Source organism: Pleuronectes platessa, chromosome 8, assembly GCF_947347685.1.
Source record: "Pleuronectes platessa chromosome 8, fPlePla1.1, whole genome shotgun sequence".
Taxonomy (NCBI): domain Eukaryota; kingdom Metazoa; phylum Chordata; class Actinopteri; order Pleuronectiformes; family Pleuronectidae; genus Pleuronectes; species Pleuronectes platessa.
The window spans coordinates 19462291-19489727 of NC_070633.1; positions in this window are offsets into that span (position 1 = coordinate 19462291).

Sequence of the window (27437 nt, forward strand, 5' to 3'; positions counted from 1 at the left end):
ACAACCTCGCCGTCTACAAATCTTTACCCCCCCCCCCCCCCCACACACACTACCCGAGAGCTATCACAGCTGGATCTCAACCAGAGGTCAAGCCCTTCCCTCCGAGACTCCTTATCACTGCTGCCCCCCCCCTCCTCCGTGCGTCTATGTGCACATCCGGCACATTTGCGTAGTTGTTTGTAGCCATAACGACAGGATCCATGGTAACGCAGATCCCAGCGCTTCTAAATACTAAAGGTGGATGGATGAAGAGGAGGAGGAGGAGGAGGAGGAGGAGGGGGGGGGGGGGGGGGGGGGGGGGGAGTGTGGCTATTTTAGCAAGCATCTTGATGGGGAGTAATTGATGAGGACCCTTATTAACAAGAAGCAAATCTTCCAAGGGCAACAGGGAGCCAGCTTCTCTCAGAATCACTGTGCAGCTGCATGGAGAGACATCTCACGTATAGAAAAATAACATTTATATAAAGTCCAGGATACAAACTGACATTTCTCACTGGCTCTGAAACCAAAGAAACCAGAGAAGGTGTAGCTGTGGATGTGTCCTGTAGGAGTAACAGGAGGTCGAGCAGCGGTTTGGACTGTGAAAGAGCGAGAGGAGAGAGAGAGAGAAAACGAATCAGCTAAGGTTTGTCTGTCCTGTGAAGTTGTTGTTCCAGCTCGCAGGTGTGTTTCTGAGAGATTAACATCCCTGCCTCTGTTCTCTCTGATCCCCGACCTCTCCCTGTGTGTGAGCTTCAGAGCTGCAGACATTACACCGTCCCTCTGCTGTTTATTCATGTTTTATTAAGAATACTCTGCTTCCACTTTCAGCCGTCGCCTCAGCCGAGGAGCGGCGGCTGCTAACAGACCTGTTCCTGCTTCTACTGTGAGTTACTGAGATTTAGCACCGACCATTTTTAGGCTTATTTGTTTTTCTACCTCAGCGCTCATGCAGATCCGCAATATAATAGAAAAGAATATATTATATTGAGTAAAAATGTGTGGGTTTCTGTTCCTCCTACACAGAGTTATTTTGTGAGACTGTGTTTAGTAATTTTGGGTCTTTTTATATTCCTACCTTAAATACAGTGAGAGGGCTGTGAGACTGAAACTCACATAATCCGTCCTTCAGGGTGTTTATGATGTGTGAACCAAATTGTTGGTTGAAGCACCAGAAATGATGGCGTTATGGCGTCAGAGGCAAATGTGCTGCAGATTTCTGAAGAACATTACAAAGCCTGGAAAAAAGAAAATGGCCCATAATGTATTTTCCGCACATTGTGAAATCAATTTAAATGTTATGATAACAAATGAAAGCTTTTAGAATAACTGATATTATTTTGCAAGTTAGTGTCATCATCATATTATCATTCAATCATGTTGCCTTTATCAGCGTAGTGGGTTCTGTTCTGCAGCTGACTGCCTCTGATAACAGCAGCTGTTCACTACACAAGCTTGAATCCGGTTTCAAATCCAACATGGACCAAGTGTAATGATGCATTTGTGACTAAATCACGGGTGAAATGGAGACGCCGATTGGTTTATTTTGCTCCTCGGTTCCAGAGCCAAACAAAGATTAGATTAGATCATAGTCGGCATAAAAAGATGGACGATGCTTCTCCTCTTTCTGCCATTATCCATGAATGAAGCCACAATATCCCAGATGCAAACACTATCATGCATTTGGGACCAAGAAGAAACACATGTGCTCTGTTCAAAAACAAACAAATCAGGTAAGTCCTGAAGAAAACAACAGAGTTATGTTGTTAATGATTGGAAATCTACTCCATAGTCAGTGATACACATAATGCAACAATTTCAATATATATGACTAATGAGTCTTTGATATATTTTTCTCACATGAAAATAGTTGATTATCAGATATATGGTAAAGTCATAAAATGGTGCTGGGCCTCCATGAGCTGCCAGAACACCAGAGTCTTAAACTGTCAAAATGTTTTAACCTGATTTATAGGCCTTTAAAACGTTTAAATCGATTGTACTGGGTCTTTAATACTTGTACTTCATTTAATACACCTTCCATCATGTGACAAACGTTGTGATGATACACATAGATTGTAAAACTCCTATATCTCTTCATGTCTGTCGTTCTGGACTTCATCTATGTCTTAAATGTCAATAATTGTAATCTTAAAAGTGTTAAATCAAACTTGTTGAATCTCTGGATCCGCCTCAGAGCTCCTCGGGGAAGCTTCTCCAAGCGTCTGGACGTCATTGGGAGGAATCAGCACTGATGTTATATTATTTGATATTCCCTCAGTTGTGGTTTGATGACCGTTGCAGTGAGCAACACGTCGCTGCAAAATCTCACACGGGTGCTCGACTGGTTTGTGATTCACCTCATCATCACTCTCATCCTTCACTGAGCCTGGATGCCCTGGTGAATGCACGCATCACTCTGGCTGATCAGGTTTCCTTATCTCCATATCTCTGTTATTGTTCAGGGTTCAACTTTATTTCCTCTCTAATTATGAATTGAATCCACGTCTCTTTGAGCCGAGGCGTTCCGTCTTCGTGTTGTTTGGCGTCTCTGCCTCTCGCTCATCCATTTTAAACATGTGGCTGTCTCCTGCAAGGCCTCATTCAACACAGCGGATTATTCGAGAGGCGCGAACAAGGTGTCCTCGAGCAACACTCACACACTGCGCTGGAGATGTGCGTCACTGGTATCCATGTGTGGGTAGGTTATGTTGCTGCCATGATGAATTGGATTATATAGCTTTTTTAGCACCATCCCTCCTCTGTGTGCATTCGAAATTAAAAACCCTCGACACATTTCATCTTCTGACGCCTGCGTGTGTGCGTCCACAGGCTCTATAGTTTGATTATAGCTCATTTCATTAACATTACTTCCTACACATCCTACAGGCAGCACTGCAATGCGATTATCCGCCCAGAAATATGACGACAGACATTTCAGGATTTTTTTTTTCTCATCATGAAGCATCACACATTTTGACAATTAGCAGTCTCGGTACTGTAACCATGGGAACGACTTCTTTAGTATGATGGGATGGGCAACACCTTCAACAACCGACCTGTCTTTATGACTCACTGCAGCTCCGTGCAACTGATGCAGGAGCTGTACTGTATGTACAGTCACAGAGTGAAGTGAGACAGATGTTGGTTTTAGGCAGAGGGAGCATTTCAGTGGAAATCCCCTCTGAGGCGGGATGTGTGATTCGAGTCCTGCTGTCAGATTCATTGGCCGCAGGAGACAAATCTGCGAGAGAAGAAACTGAATAAAACAGTTATTAAAGATAAAGCTCAGAATGATGGATGAGAGAGGGAGAGGAGGAAAGCAAGAGATGAGAAATAAAGTAAAGAGAATAAAAGATGTGGATAAACCGAGGGCAAAGAGGCCTGGCAGACGTATAAGAGGGATGAACATGTGTGTGTGCGAGTGGAGAGAAAACCAGAGCAGCACCCGGGCCAAGGTGAAAAAAGAAGACCGCCACTGATTTGATGACTTATTCAAGGTTTCTCTGGAGCGCTCCACCAAGGATCTCTTTGAGTGGGAGCGTTTTTTGTAGAGTCTGCATATGTGATAGTGCATCTGTCAGTGGGGGGGCGGATCAGGGGGCGGCAGAACAGAGCGAAAGACGGATATGGAGTGTGAGGAGGAGGAGAGATAGCGAGGGAGGAAGAGGAGGACTGCTGGAAATAGAGGGAGGAAGGCAGCGTATCCGCTCTCCTCTGCTGTGTGGACAGCAGGTGTTGGTGAGGTTAGAGACCAGAAATGAGCTGATACTTGATCAGAGCAGAAAGGAAATACTAAACCATGATGGGATAGAAAAAATCATAAATGGGAATCAAAATGTTGAGGGAAGCACTGGAACGAGGAAAATGGGAAAGGATGCATCAGGGGATTATATAGGAAATAAATAATGAGCAAATCAATATAGGATAAACCGTGAGAAGAAAAAAAAAGTAGCATGAAAAATGGTGATCCATAAATGGCAGGAACTGATGTGATTGCGCCTCAGGAGCTGCAGGGACGTTTGCTTCTCCGTGTCCTTGTGAGGAGTAAGGACATGGCCGACCTTCCAGCCGGCTGCTAATGGGCAAACAGGGGATCGGCCGTTTCTCAGTTTCAACAGGACAATGTGGGCTCACAGTGTTGGCTCCCAGGCCCAGTGAGTGTGTGTGTGTGTGTGTGTGTGGGTGGGTTGGTGGGTGTGGCTGAGCACACATTTGAAACTCATCCAGTTTGCACAGAGCAAAGAAAGCTCAGCTCATTGGCCAGGCCCGCGGTAGCTGTGGGAGACGTTCCCAGGTTGGCTGATTGGGTCTGGGAGAGTAAACAATAGGATGGGAATGACCAGAATGAGGGTCAGAGGTCAGCAGGGGGGGGGGGGGGGGGCTACGTATAAAAGCTGTATATACAGACACAAACACACACACACACATCATATTCTTTAATGTAAATGCATGCATCAGTCTTTTATGAGTACATTATTCTGTGTGTGTGTGTGTGTTCCTGTGTGTGTGTGTGTGTGTGTGTGTGTGTGTGCGTGTGTGTGTGTGTGTGTGTGTGTGTGTGTGTGTGTGTGTGTGTGTTTGTGTGTCCAGGTTAGCAGGCCTTAATGCAGCATGTGTTACACACCAGCTTTATCGTGCTGCACCAGCTCATATTTATAAATACAACAGATGCACGTGATAGACTGATCTGAGGCCTGTTGTTCTGCAGATAAACAGCCGACATGTGTATTTATCAGTGTGTGGTTATCTCGGTGTTATTAAGAGACTCCAGCATTTTTATGGAGATGCATTTGTGCGTCCCTGTGATCGCTCCGCTTTTGCATTCAACCAGGCAAGTGGGAAACCATCACAATGACTCCGCAGGTGATGGTTTTGTTTGTAGTGATAGTGTGTGGCATTGTGTGTGTGTGTGTGTGTACTGTAGATGTGTTTCTGTTGCCAGAGCTGCCAGGCTCCCATCCCCCTCTGAGAACAGTGGAAGACGGCCGTTCCTCTGCTGTTTACACTGTAAACGGACCGGAGCTGTGCCAAGCTTTTGTTATTGCAGCAGACACACGGAACCATCGCAGCTCCGTCTCACACATTAACATCAACGAGCTGTGGGGACCTGAGATCTTCTCAAAGCTTTAAAGTTTACAGACACTTGTGGTTTCTTTTGTCTTCCTGGTTTGCAGAGATCTGGGAACAAGCCAATGGTTTGTCTGGATTATCTGAACAAGTGTATTTCAAAGTAAAAGCTTAGACGGGCGTTCCATGGTTGTTGGTCATAATTGTCCTCTAAGACTCCATGTAATCACAGGTGCCCCTGTTTGATTCTGGCTTAGCTTTCAGTCAGATGGGCTTCTGGTTGTGTTTATGGGTCGTATGGTTGTACAGGTCAGGTGACAACACTAAAGACATAATCACAACCACTCTGGAGAATGGAAAACAGTTTGACTTTCACATACGGTGTTTGTCCAGGTCAGACAACTGGAAACAACTTGAAAAGAGCAGAACATCGAGTGGTGGCGCCGTAGAGCATCCAAAGGGCCGGACAAGATGTATACAACATTTTCCATTTCTCAGCACTTTATCTAATATAAATATTTGCAATCCAAAAAAAAAATATTATGTGAAACTGGAATTTCCATTGATCACTACCAGGAGAAAATACCAAAACAACTTTCAGAAAAAGGAAGTTGATAAAAGGAGGAAGCTGTGCTGCGTAATGTAGAAAAGATAGATGAGGCTATTTATGGACAATTTACATAACTTTAATCTGATATATTTGTTTATGGTCATTTGTGTTTTCTATGGTTGTGTAGACCACTTGAATCTCAGGTTATCAATAAATACTCCATCCCTGTTTTGTTTAATCTGTGTTTGCAGCAGGGTTCTTTAGTTAAGCTGAGCTGAATATTAATGATTTAACAGGAAACCTAGCAGGGAAGTCCCCGGCTGGTGACTATGAAATCACTTCCCTTCGTTGAAATAAAAAATGATCTGTGTCCTGTGTAAAAGCTGCTGTGGCGATAGAGATGGCGGCAGTAGCAGGTGTCACTGAAGCTCCAGGAAAGCAAAGGGCTGGTTGTGGTTTTTCTAGGTTTCTGTCGGTTTCTGCTCCGCTGCTGCTGAACACTGTAGCTGATGCGTGGGGGGGGAAAGAGATGGGTGGGGATGGGGGGGGGGGGGGGGGGGGGGGGGGGGGGGGGCGGAAAAGTGAATGTGAAGCTCGGTGAGAAGAAACACTAAGAAGAGCCAGAGGCAGGGGCTGAGTGTGTCTATTGCACAACGCTGTCTCCCGCAGTGGGGGGGGGCCGATGATCACACACTCAGTTGTCTACTTCTGTGTGTGAGTCTGCACGCCGACCTCTTCAGGCCCCGCGGGCACAGACGATCTCTATCTATAGAAAGCGACTGCTCTCTCTTCACGTCAGGTTCACTGGAGGCTTGAAATGACTAATAAAGGACTCACAGAGCAGTTGTTTTGCTTCTTCCTCTGGAAAGTCATTTACAGTCGCTGGGAGGAAGTAGCACGAGGGTCTTTAACGTGCACGGCGAGAAAAACCAACACTCCTCATCTGTCACATGGGATATTCTCAAACTTGTATCAATCCTTCCCTCGACTAACTTGCAGGTACAAATAGAAAAGGATCTTCAGCATGATGTGGTTATGAGGGAGAGGGGAGGCCATAAAGAAGAGATTTAATAGACATGGCACAATGTTCTTTTAAAGTACCTGCTGCCGCCGAGGCCCTCATTCATCAAGCGCTCTTTAAATTCTCTTGCACAATGACGGGGAATAGGCTCATCCAAGCTTAGAGGATCCACACGAGATCAAATTATGGGATGTAGTGTTCTCATTCTCCTCACGCTCCGTCCTTATCGCTCCGTCGTTCTCACTGCCGACTCGCTCCTCCCTAACTCCGCTCTCTCTCTCTCCTTCATCCCTGTTTTTCTTGGAAGACTTTCCAATTTGGCTCCAGTCGGGAAATGTGTCACGCAGAACAATTGAAATATTCCTTCCACTGTATTTCCATACGCGATTTAAAAGGGAATATATACCTGTAATTTGCACCTGCATATGAAGGGGAGGATGGTTCAAGCATCTCTTTTATTGAGTCGCACATTTGGAGAATGGGAAGCGATGACAAAAGAGAGCAAGACGTCTTTCATCTATTTTTAGAAGCAGAGGATTGTTCGGGGGGGAAAGCGCACAACGGCATGAGGCCACTCACGTTTTAATGTCCGCTCACGTCTGATCCACGACACTCAGCCGCTCCGTGCTGAGGGTTATTGGACCAGTGTTAGCACAAGCTCTACGGATACAAAGCCCCATCACTCACTGCCTCACCTGTAAATTATCCTTATCACAGACGTTACAGCCTTGTTACGCGGCAGTCGAGAGGCTCCGGTGTTACAATCGCCTCGTTTGTTCTCCCTACGCTCCTCTATCCAGAACTGGCCCGTGTAGGAAAATCCCAGGTGTTACTAACAATATTAACAATGGTTCCATTTCATCCAAGTGTCCCAGCGAGCCCTGCACGCACAACGCCAGGGCCCCTGAACAACAGGGCAGCTAAATGGACTCCAGCCAACGTTCATTTATTATTTACACCTACAGTCTTATCAAGGTGTGAAAATAGAATTGTGATATAGATACACCCCCCCCCCCCCCCCCACCCCCTCGCTATTAATACAGTACATCGTTTTATATTCTGCCGTTAGTGCAGTTTACATGTAAGAGGAAGAGAAGAGCTTCCTGGTTTCTGTAGGAGTTTAAATGTCCTTCCTGTGTCTGCAGGGTTTCCCCCACAGTTGGGATTCGGTTAACTGGAAACTCTAAATGGGTGAGTGGTTGTTTGTCCCTGCGATACACTGGCGTGCCCTCAATGTCAAAGCCACAACCCTTATTGAAAATAGAAGAGCGAAAGAAGAAAAAGTACAACGCTTCTTTTAATTTCTAAGGGAAAACTAGATTGACACAGAAAGCCCACACTTCCTCAAAGGGCCGACAGTTGCATTTAATTCAACAAGCTCATAAATATCAGTTCCCTTAAACTTCAAGGGGGAAGGGATCTTTATGGCAAAGAATTTGAATATGAAATGATACTAGTTCTGTTTTCACTAGTGGGTTTCATCTAACTTCTAAGAATTATTGTTTTCTTTACCCTTGTAAGGGCCTTTTATATTTAGTAGCCCAGACTGGACAAACTAAACACCTTTAGAGTTTTTATGACGAATGAAGGTTACCTCAGGTTCTCTCTCATGTTTGGAAGGAAGGGTGAGGTGAGGGGTGTTCAGCTGCAACCTGCAACTTCGCCAATAGATGTCACTAGATTCTACACACTAAACCTTTAACATGTCGGTTTTCCGTTATTTACTCTCTGAGAAACCAGTGAAAATGTGTACGTGTGTACGAGTGTGTACGTTACTGTGGAAAGAAAGAATCTGAATTTTCATTAGTAAATCAAAAAGTTTGTATTTGTATTTCAAAGCTGAAACATAAAGTCTGTCCGCAAAATCTAGTGCATAATCACAATATTAAAATCAACTAGCTGCTCTATTTTAACATTTTAATATTTTAATGTATCATCCTGCAAATTAGAAAGGTCAGACTGAGTATTTGTGGTTTGTTTATCTGTTTTTTCATTCACCCTGAGCTAATGACAGATTGCGGTTTGAGGTTCCTGCTTCATGTGCACACATATTGTTTCTGAGGATTTCATTAAAATCTAATTTTGTTGGTCTTTGTTTGTTTATTTTGTTTTGTTTAGTTTAATCTCAATTTGCTCTGTTGGTGCACTGACAACACGGCAAGTCTGCATTTTATTTACACTTAACTGAAACATCATTGGTCGCATTACAATGAAAACCTGAAGTATTGAGACATTTCCTTTAGTACGGACTCATAATCTTTGATATTATAATAATGTTTATCATATTATTCCCCATCACTTAGTACCACCATATCTTTATTTGCAAAATGTGTTGTAAAGAAGCAACTGGAGTTATTATTTCTTCTTGTATTCCACATTCTTTCATTCCACTATAGCTCGGCTTGTTTCATCCCACTCGCATTGACGTACCCTCTTACCTTGGTTTGCGTAATTGCTGTGTGTGTGTTTCTTAAGAGGCCTCATTACAGCGCAGGCAACACCCAGTCTCACACACCCGTAATGACTATTCCCCTGGATCTTATTAGGCCTCGCATTCAGGAATTCAATTAGGACCCAGAGAAAGATTACAGAGACGTCTTACCCTGATCAGACAGCAGTTTAAGATGAGTTGTGTAGTCATTATTTAACCATTAGATCCACAATGAGACAGGCAAGGAGCCGCGGAGGCAACGAGCCTGCTCCAGAGCCGCGGAGAGAGTGGGAGTGATGGTGGCAGAGAGGAAGAGGAGGAAGAGGAGAGGGAGGAGCGGGGCACTGGTTGCTGTCAGGAGGAGAGAACTCTGCATTGGCCTCGTTGTGGAGATCTGGAGGGAGGAGGCGGAAGAAGGGATGAGGAAGGGCAGAGAGAGAAAAGCAGCGAGTATGTGGGCCAGCTCCTTTTAAAGGTTCCTGTCACATTAAAGGCTCCGCTGCCGTCTACAGTGCCTCCTCTCCGAAGGTAAACCTCATCTGAGTGAGCTATACCGCTTCAGACAGTTTGACTTCTTAGACCAAGATTCATAGCTTCCATCTCCCACGGACCAAATCCAATAGAGCGCCGCATGTGCATTATGAGAATGTGTGTAGAGCTTATTTTTTTTATAAAGGGCTGTGATGTGATTTGGCCTGTCTCCTATCCATTGCATTATGCCCCCCCCCCCCCCCCCCCCCCCCCTCCTACTCCTCCACTGCCTGTAGTCATTTCTCAACTATCCATTAACTGCACCATAGAGAAGCCTGGAGGAGCGAAGGGAAAGGTCCTTGCCCTGTTAAGAGGGGGGGGGGGGGGGGGGCTTTCCAGGAGATGGAGAGAGGCAGAGTGAGGTAACATTGAAAGGGTGAGGGAGAGAAAAAGAGAGGGGGGCAGGAAGAGGGAAGGGCTTTTAGAACGATAGATTGGATAGAGAATCGGGAGGAGGTGGAAAACACGATGCAGAAAATATCCTGTGACCTACTTTTGTCACGTCAGTCATCGTGTTCCTCTCGTGGCCATTTCCCTGTCGCTGGTCACTCATTAACTCACTGTACAGGCTCTCATCCACTATGCATGAGATGGATCCATCAGTCGGGGCGCTGAGCGATCGGGAGGGGATAAGCTCCCTCGATTCCTCAACAGGAGAACACAGAAGTTATATTATAATGGAGATGAGGTCCTGCCCTCTGTTGTAGTGGCCTCCGTCAGACAGGGACTTTTTTCAGATTTGACCTGCGGAGGAGAGATGGGTCCGGGCTCCCTAACGTATAAATTCCATAGCGGAAATCCCGTGTTGATATCTTCTGTGTCTTCTACGTGTATGGTAATGGTTTTCAATGTTGAAATATCAGTTTGTTTTTTATGTTTGTTATTTGTCATTCGTTGCGTGTAATAAATATCATCAACACCCCCACCTGCTTGTGGTGAATCCTGCGCAGGATATCCTGCTGTGTTTGCACTTGGGCTCCTTTACACATTCTGCAGACTGAATACTTGGGGGGGGGGGGGGGGGCAGAAAGTCCGGAGGCTTCACTCGTACATTTACGTTCACACATGCAGCCCCTCTGAAGAAGGTCCAGTGGATCTCCACAGTTCAGTGCATGACTGAAAGCAGCTATAGAGAGATTACTTTATCAGTTTTTCTAAAAATTCCAAAAATTACTACAGGTTTTCTCTCCATATTTTCCTAATACCAAGTACTTTTTACCAAAATAAAGCAACAGTTGTCATTAAGCACGACACGATTTTGCAAATAAAGCATAAGAAACATTGTTCTCAGCAAAACGAGATATAGAGTCAACCTCAAGCCATGTTGATCTTGTGCCCCAAGTATTGATGAAGAGAGGAGAACCTGGTGAGTTTCACTGCTTGGTTCAGAAGCTCAATCTGTACCAAAGCTGCTTTCACTTTGAGTTTATTAATCCTGGTTTATTTTGTATTCTCAGTTGTCTCTTGTTTCAGAGCACCTCACTTCCTGTCTTTTTCCGTCCTCCCGCCCTCTTTTAATCACCTGTCCCACCTTCAATTAGTTTCACACATGTTCGATCTCAGCTCTGTGGCCATTTCGTCTCCTTTTGTCTGTATCAGCATTTCTCCCAGTGTCCTTATAAGTGTATGGCTGAGTCTTCCCTGTCGCCTCTGTTTCCTCGGCCTGATCTCTAGAGTCTGAAAGCATGAACAAACCACTGGCCAAGGAATTTAAAGGGAGGCCTTTGTGCTGGTGGGCAGCCCGAGCCAGACGGCTGGAAGTGGCCTGGTCCTAGATGTGGATCTGGGTCCAGACGCAGTCAGCCTGTCTGCCTCCGTGGCCTCCAGGGCTTTCAGCCTCCTCTGACCTTCCAGACTGTGGTTAATGCTTTTAGCCTTTTCTTACTTTTTGTCTTTCACCTTCAGTGAGCTTAAAAACATGTCCTAGAGTTACCGTTGTCTTACTATCTCTCCACATACACACACACACACACTGATTATGCAGAAGTTCAAAGCTTTCAAATGGCCAATTAAGTCTGTGCATGTGTAATGAGTAAAGCAGCAGCGTCTATTAACCCCAAACTATCGCTCCAAGCTTGGTCTCCAAGCAGACAAGGTTGCTATGACGACATGTTAAATGCTGAGGACCCGTTAAGGCAAAATAAAGTCATCGTCCCTAAATGAATGATGACACACAAACAAAAAGATTAAGACCTCAGAGCAGTTGAATGCGCTGATGCACAGAAGATGAACTCAAAGTTGAGTGTTGATCAAAAAACCACATCTTGTTTTCCTGTCCGGATGGGAAGAGCATTTACAGGATATGACAGTGGGGGGGGGGATAAAACGAGAGATTCAGGTGCAGGCTTTGTAAACCACCATGGGATGAGGAAAGAAGATTTCACATTAACAAGTAATGCTGGGGCATGGGGGGGGGGGGCATACAGTAAACAAATGATGTACCTCGAAATGAATTTGCCTTTGGTTATTCTCAGTGGGACAACTGGCAAACAGCCATGATTGTATTTTGTTCCCGTGTGTGTGTATGTGTGGTATGTCTGCAGCTGGCAGTGTCTTTGAAGGAAACATGTATCCCCACACAATCAAAATGTAATATATATATATATATACGGAGGATAAGCTGAGGGATATCGACCTGCTCTGTAGAACCTCGTTGAGACAGGAAAAGATCTTCTATGTGCCTCACATGCCTTCATCCATCCACTCGCCTCCCCCCCGACTCTCACTCTCACACATTCGGCCTCGTCTTCGTCTGCAAACATATCTGCTTTTCCACGAACACATGTCCGTCCTGCACGCCCACACTTCATCATTCTTCCTCCTCTTTCCTCCCCAGAGAACTTCAACCCCCACGTTGCATCTCTGCCAGAGCAACATTCATTTCAGATATAACTTTCCAGATGAACACAGATCTGCAGCACTGAGCCTTTGACTTCTTATCCCTGGTCTTGCTTCAGTTTGCAATTATAATGAAATTCATGTTCATCATGTACTCCTAGAATAGAAGGGCAATGAGAAGAAGTGTTGAGAACAGGTGTTGAGAACAGGTGTTGAGAGCAGGTGTTAGAGCCAAGGTGGTGTGTTGTTGGACAAATCTGGCTTTTGACTTCAACACCTTCGGTCTGGCCTGGTGTCCTCCACCAACAGGTTATGTCCTCTGTCCGTTTGTTTGTTGGTTTGTTTGAATGTTTTTCTATGAGCAAGATAACAAAAAAACTACTGAAGAGATTACTGTGAAACATGGGGGTTGGATGCAGTTTGGTTCAGGGAAGAATACCTTCAATTTTGATGTGGGGATATATCAATGATTTTTTCTTTACATTGTGAGATATCAGTCTCGTGTCGCCCAAGGAATAATTAACGGATGTTGTTGAAAAAAGTCAGTCAGGTTTAGAGGACTAGCTCCCTCTAGTTCGAAGGGGCTTTCACACCTACCTTGTTTGGTTCAGACTTTCTGACTCTCCAGTCCAAACCAAAACAAGGTCTGACAGGTGCCCGTCACCCGGACCTCAGTCCAAGATTGAGTCTTGAGATAGTGTGGACCTTCAGACCAATTGCAGGAAGCTGAGTACGTATATTTAGCTGGCAGAAAAACCATCATGATATTACAATGGGAACGAGATTAACAAAGAGAGCCGGTTCATTCATTCTCTCTATTCAGAAATGGATTTTTTCTAACTCAAAAATGTAAGCGATACAATAGACATATTGATAACACACATGAGACGATGTCAGAGACACGGCCGTCTACTAACCGATCAATTTCAAGTATAGATCAAGGCAGCCCAGGTCGATGAAGACAACAGGACAAACATCTAAATTCCCTTAATTTCATTTGGAAACCAAAACTAAGTGGATCAGATGTTGACAATGTAACAAAGACAAGAAGAACCAGTTCCGTTGGCCAAACACCACAATGAAACCTACACAATGCTTGAGTTGCCTCTGATGTTGTTAGGAAAACAGAAAAGCATTTCATGGATATAAAGTCTTGGCAGCGTTTCCTCTCCTTCGGAATTAATTAACATGAAACAGCTTGAAGGTCAGTTTATATTCACTTCCCTGGATTTTAGTTGGATGCTCCTTTCCACAGTCGCTTTGCACTAAGCAGCCTCACTGATAAATGTGTGTTGCCTTTCAGTAAATTGAATTTCTTTCATTGGATCCACCTGACTGGAGGATAATAGAATATCTTCATGAGTTGAAGTCTTTTGGGCGTCGTTGAGGTCGTCACACTTCACACTGCTCCTCTCTAGTCCTCCAGCCTTCACTTCACACTCACACCAGTTCAGCCATCCAGCGTCTGTGCGTCCAGCCCAGTGCAGCTGATTGTTTTCACTGTCGGAAAATCGAACAAGCATTTAGTCTGTTTGTAAATTGTCCTGCGACACAGTGCGTAATGACTTGGGGCTATTTACACGTACATGTCAGCTTTAGCATGTGGGCTAATTCATCAGCTGTCACACTGGCATTCCCGTGGACTGCCACCCCCCTGCAGTTAGCCATTATAATGCTAATGTGATGGACTGAGATTGGATTTCTGTTTTATTTTGGTCAGCTCAAAACATTCTTGTATTAATGCCATACCAGAGATGAACAGTGTAATGCAGTAGCAGCTCAACTTTAAATCCAAAACACCACTGAGTGAGGATAAATGATCCAAGCTGCCTTTCTAGTGTGTGACAAGACTAAAGACGCTAATCCCCTCAGACAAAGCAGTTTCAGCATCTGCAGGCTAAGTGGTTAATTGACCTTTAGTCACCTCTGATGTCTCTTTCCCATCAAGTTTGACTCCATCGAACTACGTCAAGCTGACGTTGAGAGATACTCCAGCGATTCATTTTATACCTATCGTGGCTTAAAAAAAGATACAACTTTATTCAATGTGACATTTCATTTTGGTCGCTTTTAAATTCTCTTCTATCTGCTTTACCCATGGGGCTTTGCTCCGCTATAACTTCAGGTGCAAAGGACGTATGGTGAAGGAGAATCCCACAGTTAGCCGGTCGGCTGTTTCTTCTTCCTTCCACTGTTTGTATTGGTCACTTGTAACGGATCACGATTATTTGTTCTAAATCTTTACATTACCTCCATAAGTGAACATGATTTGTGCCTGAGTCATATCAGATAGATGCCCATAATCCCATGCTGCTTAACTACGTCATCAAACTAGGTAATTTGTTATTATTTATTAGGAGAGACCCCTTGTGGCCGTTAGAATTAAACGTTAAAGCTCAAGAAACAACTCTTGATGCTATCACCAGTTATTATTTTATTAAATATAGCTCCTCCAATGCCATTAGTAACCTTATAGCGCAATTCTAATTGGCTGAGCAGTTCTCCTCATAACGGATAACCGGACCTCCGTGTTTAAAAGAATTGGAGTTTCCCTAAAAGTGACATTTGTTAGGTCATACTGTTTGAACTACAATTCATATATAAAATATTTTATAGAAATGATATAAAGAGAATAGATATAAAAGTTGAGAGTGATCAGTTTTATTTAACATTGCACAAGGTCCCTCTCATGAAGGCTGCCATCTTCTGTGCTACTTTCTGTGAATGTTATCTTTAAAGAATATTCTTTATTAAGCCGTGAGAAATAAAAGAAGAGTAAGTCAAATGTGGAAGAACAGCGTTAGAACCTTGATGATGCAAACAACAGGATGGTCTGAAATTAATAATTATGATTAAAAATAGAACAAAGGACTTGTAAGACCCTTAGAAGCCACAGTTGATTAAATAAAATGTATTTAATTTGATTCATTTCATTTCACTACAGTGGTCACGTTCTCATGATTACGTCATTTACAGTAGAGCTTCTTGGGCCTTAAGGTCTGGGAAGAGGAATTGCATTATGCCAGTGAGGGTCCTCACGAGCACAGTTAGTGAGAGCACACACCGGAAATATCAACATAATGAACTGCGGTCTGATGATGATGGATTATAGAGAGCAGAAATACACTCCTCTGCAAAATGAGATTAGTGAGGCATTAGAGGTGATGTCACATTTAAAGGGTCAGTGCAGGTATTGAGGAAGTCGTTGTGGTAATTCAGAGATGATAATGTCCACTAACATTATAAATATATATTCCTTTAGGCTATATATTATACATACAAAAACTGGCATATTGTCAATTGTAATAATGTAAAATGTACTTGTAAGAAACTCTTTTATTTCATTACTGCTCATCTTTACTCCCTGGATCCCGGCAGAACAGATACTGTATCCTAATGGGACCTTACTGGTTAAGTAAAAGCTAAATAAAATAGAAGAAACTCTAAACCTAATTGCAACCTCATAAAAAACATGCTTCATTTTCATGCATGACACATGGAGATTATCTTTAGCGGTTATTAGTGGTTTCATGATTAAATTGGCCTCATTAGATAATTTAAGCAACGTTCTTGAGTAATGTTCACCGCTAATAACAATGATTATCATGTCTATGTTTCAAACACATTAATCCTCTTTGTAAATGCAGAGTAATTTGGTTGAGGAATTATGAGTCTGATTGTGTCGGTGCTCTTTTACAAGCACGAGGCCCCGGCAAAGATTCCCGAAGGCCATCTGTGTACATGTGAGGTGCAGCTGCTGCCGATAGAAAAGAAAAACTCATTTACGTTTTATGGCTGGTTCACGACAGCAAAGGTTAAATAACAGAAAACGGAAAATGATTGCTTTCGTTTGGAGAGTAATCCCTGAAATGTTTTTTCCCCTGTTCTCCTTGTGTATCAATGAGGCAGTGACAGATTAGCCGCCTCCCCCTCGTCACTGGGGTGTACTTCCCCTCAGGAGAACATGGATGACACGGAACAGGAGGTCAGACCGTTATGCAATAAATGGAACGTTGAACGAGGATCTGCCCGTTTCAAATGCTCCCTGCTCTCTTTGCACCTGAGGGACATGTCAGAGGCCTAGATTTGCTGACTCATTAATGCAAACAGTGGAATATCGCTTAGTACAAACTCTGCGGCACGCACTCTCACTCAGGCACGTACACGTACATTTTCTGCTCTTAATCCCTGAGCTCTGTCGCTCCCCAGCCTCGAATCAAATCTGAGCAGCCCCCACAGGGAACTCTGAAAAACCATTTTGCTCCCAGTTAGCTTTTGAAGTGGTGAACAATCATCAGACGACTGTGGCTGGAACATTTGTAGAGAATCTGACACCTCGCTCGCTCCTGCACCGACTCTCTGTGTGCCGAGAAAACCAACTGAGAGATGTAGTGAAGACAAAAAGCACGAGACCGGAAGGGACAGAGGTGCACAAACAAGCACATGCTAATGTCCACACATTCACTCACACACATTCATGCTACACGCATATTCTGTAGCAACTTGTAATTGCATTCAGAGACACACACACAAGGATTCAGTGAAGACGCAGCCTCACATACACAGGAGATGAACCCTCGCTCTTATCATCCCATCCACTGATAACACAGCTCCCACATGCCAGCCTGAGTGGGTCTGAAGAGTGGGTTGGATAAGCTGCCCTGACTGATTGCTGTGGGTGTGTGTGGGTAAAGGGGGCACAACATCTTCAAAGAGCCATTGTTCGGTGATGGAGTCGGCACGGCGGCAAATCCCCGTGACCAGGAGTCTCTTTGTGCCTCGTGCACGTACATGTATATTCTCTCTATAGATCCCTGACAGCTACGTGCTGTTATGTAATCAGCCGTCTATTGAATGTGTCAGAGTCTTCAGCTGGATGCAAAGACACACGCTCTGTACATCCGCTTTCTGTTCCTCCTGCACCAGCCTCACACATTCTGACTCACCAACACGCCACCAACACGCCCCCACCCCCCCCCAGTCTCCAAAACTCAAGATACAATAGTGTGTTGGCCTTGAGGAAGGCTGCATCCTCTAATTCATGACTTTTGAAATATTTGAATATTAAAGGGCGGCCAGCTGGTCCCAGCACAATAGGAAAGTAGATGGAAATGTCTGAAAACATTGGAAGGTAGGGGTTCTGCAGCCCGTCACCACAGAGAGCGCTCCGGTCTCAGCAGGAAGGTTGGCAGTAGCTGGAGGCTGGAGAGGAAATGACAAACAAATCGTGGATGTTTAGTGGAGTTTTCTTTTCTTGCCTTGTGCACATTTACATTTCAAACTATGCCCTTGGGAATTTGAGTTGTAAGCACGTGTGTTATATAAGAAATGATGGTTGGAGTACAGAGTGTATCCAGTGTTGGAGTTACAGTAAGATGTGCATGCACCACAGCTCTGTACACGGTCCAGCAACACTCAGCAATTGGTCCAGCTTATTAAATGACAAGATCATTTTAAAAACAGAATTACAGTTATTATATAGAGGGAATAGTTGAAGCCCTTTGATGGTGACATATGTGGATTTTGCAGTTTGATTGGATCCTTTAATATGAGTTGGTTTGGTCTGTTTCATTACTCTACAACTTGTTCCAGTGTGTGTAACATCTTCACCCACACAATGTCCAAGCCCACATCACAAATTTAAAAATAAAGTTTTTCCATGGGACGTCTTAGTATCGGGCAAAACACCTTTTTTTCCCTCCTCCTCAGCTCCTTCTCATCGTCGTCCATCGATCGACTCGACATCTTCCTCCGTCTTTCCCACTCAGCTCATTTTTTCTCCTCTCTTTGTTTGCCTCCATTCTTTAGCTTATAACCCCATGCAGTCACATCCTGACACAATCGATAACAGTAACAATCGACAGCGAACTCCACGTGTGGTGAACGACTTGATGTAGGTAATACAGTTATGCTAATTGTTTTCTGCTCCCGCTTTTGTTTGAAATATGATGGAAAACTCATTTTAAGATCCTCTAGGATAATTAGTAATTGAAAAAGTTCCGATCTTTAAAATATTATGTACTTAATGTTACTGTCGACCACTAGAGCCTCAGGTATTTTACTGTTTAACAGTATTTGACAAAGAAAGAAAAGATTAAGGCACTGTAAGTGGCTCCTGCAGCTTTGAGTCAGAGGTGGATAAAAAGAGAAGATGGCCAATGGGAGATTTCTCAGCTGCCGATGTAAAGCTGTCCAGGTAAAGACTTCCAGTTGGTGGGAGGTGAATACCCAGAGAGCCCAGCATCCATTAAAGTAATTAGAGGGTAATCAGGATGGGGACACAGCTACCCCCCCCCCCCCCCACACACACACACACCCCCACCCCTCATGCTCGCCCTCACGCAGACCTGTTGCTAGGAAACCCAACAGAGGGGCTGTGGAAGGACCATCAAAAACAAACCAGCCTCGTGCCGGAGAACAGATTCTGAGACTCTGGCACACGGCGACATGAATGTGATGTGAAAAGCTGATAGCGTGATTGGCTCCCCCCCCACCGGTACCAAATAGGTTCTGTCGACCGCAACATGACAAAAAACGAATCTTACATATGTTTTTTTCTTGAGGAAAATCAGAGAAGCAGAGGCAGAGGCAGCTATGAATAGGCTCTGACGCACGCTGTGCTTTGTGTGTGTCTCCACAGGAGTGTTCTATACGGGGCCCAGTGTGTATCTGCCCCGGTAATGATGGAGCAGTGTGTTAGTTATTATGGAGAAGAGGAGAGGACATGGGTTAATTATCACACATAATGAGATGAGATCTTTCTCCCTCACACACCTTTTCAAAATCTCCACCGTGCTCCCTCCCTCCCTCCCACCCGCTCTCCTTTCACAAGCACATGGTCTCACTACCTTTCTCTCTCTATTTGTCCTTGCCTCCCTCTTGATCTGCTCTCTCTCTCTCTCTCTCTCTCTCTCTCTCTCTCTCTCTCTCTCTCTCTCTCTCTCTCTCTCGCGGGCTCTCAGACTCACACTAATTGTTAAACCTTTGCTTTCCTAATTGCTCTTTGTGAATTCCTCCGCGGATATGGAGTGAAAATTCCTGCAGGCCTGGACAGCAACAAGCTGCATCTGGGTAAAGGCTGTGTGCAGAACAAGAATGAAAAAGATTACACCTCTTATTACAGAACCATTAGTGAGTGTACATGGGCTTTTCGAACATGGGTGACCCTGCTATAAAAAACGATTGAGTCCTTTTCCATTTCCAGGAGAGGAGTTTGCCTTTCTGTGTTTTTTTTCTCTCCCATGCTTCATGTCCTCTTCAAGAACACACCGAAAGCTGAGGCCGTCTTCCCAGTCTTGCCAAATTAGCATGTTCACTCAGGTGCCAGAGCCGATTAAACCCTTGTCTACTGCAGAGTCATTTGATCCAGGAGTAAATCCGATCTGTATCCATTGCCATTACAAAAGCCAGATTTTACTGGGATATAGTGGGTTTTCTGACCAGCGGAAAAGGGGCTGAAGAAAGTGGAGGTGAGACAGAAAGAGAATATACGATGAAGAAGGGAAAGGAATGGTCTCCTGGGGGGGAAATGGAAAGTGATGTTTTTGTCAGCGTTTGATTTATCCACTAACGAAAGCTTTCAACATGAGAATCTGAGGTCGTTTTTTAAAAAGTATTTCTTAGAGAATCCTTATCGAGGATAACTAGCCACCTGACAGTGGCTAAAACAATAACAGGGATATCAGCACGTGTTGGGGCACGATGAAGGTGACACACACACACACAGACACACTCACACGCTACAGACATACACTAAATAATCCTTAGACAGACAGACACCATGAGTCACACTGTCGCAGGACTCTTATAGCTCTCACAGCACAACTCGCTTCTACAGAGCTGGAGCCATGGCCTTATCGAGAGAACCACTGTGCTCTCCACTGTGTAATCAAGAATGTGTAATAGTCCAGCTCAACTTTTTATTAACTCGAGTCTCAGGCCAATCCATGCTATCTGTTTTTACGAGAATTTGGGAAATACTGTTGGCCCTGTTTGATTTTAAAATCGTGGCTGCACTGTATTCTACACTTCAAATGTCATTTGGACAGAATTGTGCTACGTTCACCTCCTGATTGGTTCTCATCAGTCACAGATCAAGTAGCAGCGTAAAGTTGTTTGAGTTCAGTTGATTTTTGGTGTTACTTTCTAGTTTTTCCTGAAACTCATTGGATGAGTAAATTGTTACCAAGCATCACCGAACACTCAACCATTGCTTTCTTCATCCTCTTTTTCCAGCCGGTAGAATATGACACTGATGGTGTCACAGTTTTACGCTTCAGGTCAAACAAAACCTTCTATCTTTTGTTCCCAGCTGGGAACCAACTTTCTAAAATGTATTTTTGGGCAAAATGCTCCAAACAGTCCAAAGTTATGAGCGCCAGCTGGAACGGAACCCATTCCATGCTGGAGGAGGAGGGACATTAGTGGCCCTGAAGAGTTCTCTGCAGCGGTTCAAAGAGTTCTCTGCAGCGGTTCATGACTTGCAGCGCTGCTTCAGCGCTCTTCACGCTCCAGAAGGCAGCTTTATTTAATAAACTGTGGACCATGGATCCTCTGGAAATGTAAAGACACAGATGCCATGGATGACAAACTATATCCAACAGAAGTGAGCCTCTATAGCTTTCGCTGATGTAATTGCTGTAATGGAATTTTTCTTTCATGTGTGGACATGCACATTGCCTGCATATCATGAGTCTATAGCTGCTTTTGAATTTCTGCTGACAGTACACGTGCCTTTTCCCTTTTCCTGTGTGTGTGTTTGTCTGTGTGCAGGAAGGATCAGTATGAATGTCTCTGTAAAGTGACACTAACACTGAGGTACTTTCACTGCAGAGAGCACAGTTTCTCTTATTTTTCCTCTCCGACTGATAGTGTGCTGTCAGAATTTAATATACTGCTGACTAACAGCTACTAGGAGAGTCACCAGGATATGTGCTTAGTTTGGTAAATTCTATGAGGAAAACATTACCCACAATCCCTCATCTTTGACATGTTTTATTCTTGTGCGCTTAAAAGTCGACGACAATCCCGAGTGGGCTGCTGGAATGTTCCAGGAGTGTTGGTTCCTTTTATTTAATCTCATATTGTCCTGTCTTCTTTTTTACTGTCACATCCGATCAAAGCAAACTGAAATATGTTTGCACAAATCATTTTAACTCTCAGTTATTCAGAGTGAGATATTTTAGTTTTAGATAACAACAGATGTTTGCTTCAACTGGGTCACATTATGTGATCATGTTTAATTTTTTTATTTTATCTTCTATGTATCTGTTTGCATGTTCTCCACCTGTTTCCATGTTTTTTTTACTGGCTACCCAAGCTTCTTCCCACAGTTCCTAAAACAAGCAGATTGACGTAAGTTAATTGGAGACTCTAAATGGAATGTAGATGTCAATGTGAAAGTGAACGGTTGTTAGACTCATAATGTTGGCTCTGTGACAGACTGGCAACCTGACCGGGGTAAACTCCATCCCAATGCCAGCTGGGATGGGCTCCAATTCCCCAGGGACCAGATGAGCCGTACAGATAGTGGATGGATGAATCAGTATATTTAATGATTCATATTCAACACTCATACAGTCTACAATGGTGTTTTTGTGCATGTGTTTCAATTAATATAGACACTTGAGCAAATTTAAACAGAAAAGTAGCTTTTTAAGATTCAAAACTCTGAATCAAAAAGCATGTCTTTGAACAAATACCTGTCATGTCTCAAAACCATTTCCAATTACTAACTGGCCCCTGATAGTGTGTGTGAGCACGCGTGTGTGTATTCATGTCCAGCTCAAGCTCCATCAAAAATGTTGATTGATCATCTGACTGCAGCTATAACCAGTGAATCATCCTCCTCCCGCTGTAACACACCATTCACACTGTCTGTGCGTATGATGGTTCATTATCCAGCCCTAATTAAACATGTCACAAACCTGCTGAACAAAACGGGTGTTGAATCTGACAAGGTGCAGCTTTGGCATGCATATTAATGTATGTGCATGTGCATACCACACATGTGTGTAATGAGTGTGTGTGTCTGTGTGTGTGCGTGTGTGTCGAAGGGAGTCTGTGTGCGTGTATCGAGTTCCTCATGACGAATACAACAGTCACACTTGTCCACCTGGTTCTTCCTTCGTTATCACTGCACAGCTCAGCATCTCACATGTCTGACTCCTACCTGGGTGATAAACTCACCTCAAAATACCGACAGAGAAAATAGAGCGTGTACATTCTGTGCAAATATGTTCCAGGAATGTTTATCCGTAAAATATAAACCTTCGTGTTTCAGCTGCCTGTAGGGACTCGCCTCGTTCTGTAGGGAAACCTTCCTCCCAATTTATTTGTGAGTCTTTTTCAAGGTAGAGATAAATTATCTACAGTATACGTGTCATAGGGCTCTACCACTGCTGCTGCTGCAGAGATCTAACAGAAGACCAGGCTTAGAAGGAGGATACATTAGTAATCCTCTGCTTTGTTAGACTCAGCAGGGAAGACACACATATATATACGCATAAATGAATACACTGTGACTTAATGTGTGTATTTAATGAATGCTGGAATTTGCCCAAAACCAAATAGTACAGGTATTTATGTGTTTGTGTGTGTGTGTGTTTGTTTCTGAGCTCCTTATGGGTAGAGGTAAGATGTGAATTGGGGTTAGTTTAAGGATTACCAATGAGTTGGTCGTGGTTAAGGTTAGGTTTTTGTTGGGCTGACCTCAATGAATGGAAGTCAGTGCCAAGTCCTACTAAGAAAAGCTGTGCCAACCTATGTCTGTGTGTGTGTGTGTTTTGTTTTTTGATAAAGTCCAATGAGAAATTATATAAATTTCATTATTCTCAGATGGATCTCAGAGGTGTGTGTTCATGTGTGTGTGTGGAGACTGTCAGGATGGGACTGCAGGCCGGTGTTAACAGAGCATGGGAGACTCAGCGTTGTCTAGATGACAGAAATAGAGGGAGGAGGTGAAGGCAGGGAGGAAGTATAAGTTGAGGTCATGTCTTTTTCTAAAGGTCTATGTCATATTGAGAAACATCCTCCTGCAGAGCTGGAGAGCCCATGACCCGGCCCCTGTCCCGGCTCCTGACCGGCCCCTGTCCCGGCCCCTGTCCCGGGCCCCTGACCCCCACGGTCTTAGATCTCTGCGAGCCATGCGAGCCACTGTTTTAGAGTTCGAGACCCACTAAGAGAAGGAAACAGTGTTTTCGTATTAACATCATCTAGGCTGAAAAAGATAGACACATAAATACACTGGTGGCATAATAGTAAGCAGCAACCTTGATAGAGCATATTCTTTTTCCTCATATATGTTAAACTGGTGTCGCCTGCTTTGGTAAAAACGGTGGTTCAATGACTCATGCGTGCGTACGTTTGAAACTGTGGATGGGGGGGGCAGGGACAGGGGCTCTGCAGGTCGATGATCAGATTAGAGAGGCTCCCCTGTCTTCTTTCCCTGTGCAGTCAATTACTGTGTTTGGATCTTAAAACCAAGACTACCTAACGACAGTGAGATCATTGTCTACTCTGCAGGTGAATTAACTAGAAATATGACTTTTTTAAAAACCAGTGTCTGATACTATTTGTCATGTCTGTGTAAGATACGTACTTTCCATGATACTGAGTCAGATAGTGATTGTGTTACTCAAACTGCGGAAACTCCACAAATAGTTTACGACAGCGACAGCGTTCACATGTTCATACGTGCATGTATGACTGATTGAATGCATCAGGGTTGTTGTTTTCTTTGGAGCTGCACACAGACACAGTCTAAATATGAGTCATTCTTCACAGCTGGTTCAGTAAGATAAATACCCAGACTGCACCTGTAATCATTACAATTTAAGACACTAAAGCAGATTATTGAACACCAGAGATTCTCATGAGAGACTCACGCTGGATGATGTCACTGCCTCCGTAGTGAAACTGGCTGTAGGATGATGTCATGGGCTCGATGCTAATCATGTCCAAGCTCCACACCGGAGTCTAGGAGCCTGAGTGGATTGGCGACAACCACAAAGTATGATGTCATCCATCTCATTTGGCACTGGCCCAATTGTGCCATGGGGCACCGCCTGTATGAATGATTAAGTGCTGCTAATAGCCACACTGTTGGAGCTGATCCCCGTTGACAAAGAGACGGCAGAGCCGAAGGGAGAGAGAAACCAAATGAGAGTTGCTTCAGCTGGAGGAGCTGCTGCCTCCACACTGTTTTCAACCTTTTCTTTTTACCAAGGAGGTTATGTTTTCATCTCTGTTTATTTGTTTGTTACGGATTAGCAAAAAAAGAATATGGTTTGGGTCGGGAAAGAACCTATTACTTTTTGATGCAGCTCTGGATCAGGGGCAGCTCCAGCAATTTCTATTTCTAGTTTCACCGTCTTAAAAATGTTGACACATTGTTTTTCCACATTTTCCTTGATTTCTGTGAGAATAATTCTGGATTCTTAAATATCCAAATAAAAGCTCCAAATAAAAACCTGAATATATGGTTAATTTCAATGTTACTGTTTGATGTTGTCAAGGATATGTACTTAGTACCTGCACTGTGTTTGTTTTTTTGTTTGTTAGCAGGATTACTCAAAAACTACTGGATGACTTATCACGAAACATGATTGAAGAATGCAGTATGGTTCAAGTTTAAATTTTATTCTGATCCTAGATCAGGGAGCAGACCAGGAATTTATAAAGAAATGATTCAGAGATCAGTTTGATTGAATTTAAGGGGACTGTTGGGCCTTGGTGGAGGCATGCACTCTACTGAATACCATTCTAGTATGTTTTGAGTCTCCTGAATCAGGTTTCCAGAACTCTATGCTTGACCTTCGTCTAGGACAGAGCAGAGGGATATCATGATTGTGAATCACAGACAGGTCTTCACATGCCGGAGAATAGTGTGTGAGATTTGGTGTTGAGCAGAGTGTGATCGACTACGAGAAGCTGTCACAGTTAACTTGGAAACATAAACCAACACTCACTGTACACTGTTGCTCTGCGGCGGTGTCATTTGTCAGGGGATGTGTTGGATTGACTGAGTCTCACTTACCCCTCCTCTCCGCCGCTCTCTCACCAATCTGAGGTGACGGAGACGGAGACGGAGTGTTTCGGCAGAGAAAGCCCATCTGTCACCCTGGCAACGGGATATGTGGGGGGGGGGGGGGGGGGGTATCATCCAGCTGTGAGAGAGAACGCAAGCCTGTCAATCACGCCGCCTCCTGGAGCCTCATGTTGTGAAAGAATGGAGGATCAATAAGAACATAAGGACAGAAAGGAGGAAGAAATGTGAAGACAGGAAAGATAAAAAAGTAAAAAACAAAACAATGGGGTTAATTATGGTCTTTATTTAATTGTGATGCAATGGGACTGTTGATGAGGACGTATGAAGGTGAATTACTCTGTGCTGCCTACGAGATATCAGTCAGTTGACCTGTTTTTAGCACTTGGACAGTAGTAGTAGTAATATATTTTCTTGGGTTTTGAGAAAGAATGGATAAGTAAAATCGAATGCTTCAAAGCAGTAGACCTGAGAAACAGAAAATGAAAGAGAGTAAGATAAATAGATGTGAACAAGCCAAGACGTTTTATGAGGTAATTCCGTGGGCACAAGAAATAAGAAGAAAGCCAGAGGCGATCAGTTATAGCCATTTAAAATGAATATACTGAGTTAAGCACTTGAAATGCACCGTGTAGCCTCCTGGCCATCCTTTAAGCCCTCGCCCTCAAAATATTTATTTGCAGAATGAGTTCTAGGTGAAAAATGGAAGAAAGAATGAAATCCTCACTGATATACTGCTGAGATCTCTGATGGCGTTTAGACTGCAGTCTGTGTGTTATAGACTTTAATTAAAACACCTCCAAGATCTCAGCATCTGTTAGAGATTCACAACACAATTAATCATTACCAATGAAAACACTACACTATACACTAAGATCCACATGTACAATACATAGATTTTTTTCAATTGCTATATCCTGCAGTAATAAATTATACATTGAATATTGACATACATGTTCTGTACTAGCATTTAGGTACTGTTCAAATACAATTTTACTAAATGAATAGTATCATAAATCTAAATACTTACAACTTACTTATACACTAGCACTAATACAACTTGCAGTGTTGCTTTGGGGCATTTTGTCCTTCAGTTTGAAATATGTCATCGATTGGATGGATTGCCATGAACCTTGGTACGGACTTGTACTCATGACCGCTGGTGGATAAGTCGTATTGACTGTGACGCTCTCCTGATGGTTCCTCTTCATGCCACTGTGAAGGGATTTGTGGTTTTGAGTCAAAACTCTGAACCACTGTTGAACTGCCGAATAATTGGACACAGACTCAAACTGTAAGTTCGATTTTTAGACACTCACTTCTCCTTTGGTGCCACCATCGGGTCAGACTCTCAATTTGTTTCATGACTTTGGTGCAAGGCAAGAAAACCATCAAGCTAACAACTTCCCCATCAGCCTCAGCCGATTAGCATGGGTAATTTAGCTTGCATCTTCACACAGATGTTGAACATGGTTTACATGATAGGCTACACGCTCAAACTTGGTAAGCTAGCGCTGTCTTTCTGAGCATGTTTCGATGCTAGCGGTAGCATTTAGCTCAATGCACGGCTATGTTTAAGAACAACCTCACACAGCCACTAGCTGTAGATTCTTAACCTGGTTTGTTTTCAGGAATAATCAGCAAAGTAAATGTTTGGTGTCAGAGCACCACGCTCTATATTCCTGTGTCTTCGATCTGTTCAAACTGTAGAGGTGATATTGAGACATGCAGCCTGTACAGTGCGTGCTCTGAAGCCGTGGGAGATACATGATGTCGGGACTAAAGCTGTCAACATGAATTCCTGGAGCTTCCCAGTGACCTTGCGTGAACCAATCAGTCCCATATCCTCTCTCTCCATCTCAGTGTCAACATAAGACACGACACATGTCAGAAACTGTCAGGCCCGGCCATGTCAGGGCGGCTCAGATGAAACACACTCAGGCCCTGGAATTATTGAATGCACCAGCAAACA